Genomic DNA, 1,252 nt, shown 5'->3' on the forward strand with positions numbered 1-1,252 from the left:
GAAATCGGGTAAACCGAAGGCCAAGCCCAAAGCGAAAGTGACCAAGAAAGCAGCAAAGAAATGAAGCAGTCTGTGCAACATGTAACCACCTGAACACAAAGGCTCTTCTCAGAGCCACCCATATCTCTCAGGAAAGAGCTGAGCCCGGATCAAATGATCCCTGTCCCATCTCCGAGTGCAGGGATAAATTATATGTTAATTAATGTGAGTAACTCGTCCACATTTCTCTACCAGATTTACACCCAGTCTCTCTCCCACACTCTACAATAAATCAGTATTAGGTCCACATCATACTGCCCATAGGTTCGAGTGCAGTTTCATTTCATGTCCGTCTGCTTTTCACATATTCAGGGAGAGTCTCTGAGAGGAACACTGGGCCAGAAACCCCGCTTCGCAACACAATCCCCAAGAAATGATTTTCTCCCATTCAGCTAAAGGAATAGAAACTGACATTGAAATGGAAGCAACCGTATGTTGTCTCGTTAAGAAAGGCCGGGACATGGCCGTTTAATTGTGTCGCAACTGCTTTTAAAAGTTCCAGGTTATATTATCTTTGAACATGAAGCTTGACTCTGCAGGTTTTCTGCCGGGCATTATGTTCACAGCCCTTGTGGAGAAAAGGTTGAGTTCCAGATTCAATTGGGGGCGGGAGTTAGCTGGAGGCGGAGCTGGACATTTCTCTGTCTGTCACTCAGTTTCCTGCCCGGGCCGCCTCTCTCTTTCTCAGTCAGGCCGCCCCGGGCTGTGTAAAAAAGGAAGGTGAGGCAGCTCGAATCGCATTCGGCAGCGATTGGAGTGAAGAAGCGTGATGTCTGGAAGAGGCAAAGGCCTGGGGAAAGGCGGAGCGAAGCGGCACCGCAAAGTGCTCCGTGATAACATCCAGGGCATCACGAAACCAGCCATCCGGCGCCTGGCTCGCCGTGGTGGGGTCAAGCGCATCTCGGGCTTGATCTACGAGGAGACCCGCGGGGTGCTGAAGGTTTTCCTTGAGAATGTGATCAGGGATGATTTCACTTACACGGAGCACGCCGAGCGCAAGACGGTCACTGCCATGGATGTGGTGTACGCTCTGAAACGCCAGGGCCGCACTCTCTATGGGTTCGGCGGCTGAGCAAATCGACCCTTTTCCAGCGAACCAAAAGGCTCTTTTCAGATCCACCCAAACCCTCCAAGTGAGAGCGGAGACCTGAGCACAGGAAAGGCTGCACATAGAGAGGGTGTAGTGTACCGCAGCTGGTTATAATTCTGCCCT

The 1,252-nt window shown here is 51.1% G+C and overlaps 1 pseudogene; it reads left to right on the top strand.

Moving 5' to 3' along the window:
* LOC109932569 overlaps nucleotides 1-809 on the top strand; it is a 1,539-nt pseudogene extending 730 nt beyond the window's left edge.
* The last annotated feature ends 443 nt before the right edge of the window (nucleotides 810-1,252 follow it).

Source organism: Rhincodon typus, unplaced genomic scaffold (genome assembly GCF_021869965.1).
Source record: "Rhincodon typus isolate 14 unplaced genomic scaffold, sRhiTyp1.1 hic_rhity00009279, whole genome shotgun sequence".
Taxonomy (NCBI): Eukaryota; Metazoa; Chordata; class Chondrichthyes; order Orectolobiformes; family Rhincodontidae; genus Rhincodon; species Rhincodon typus.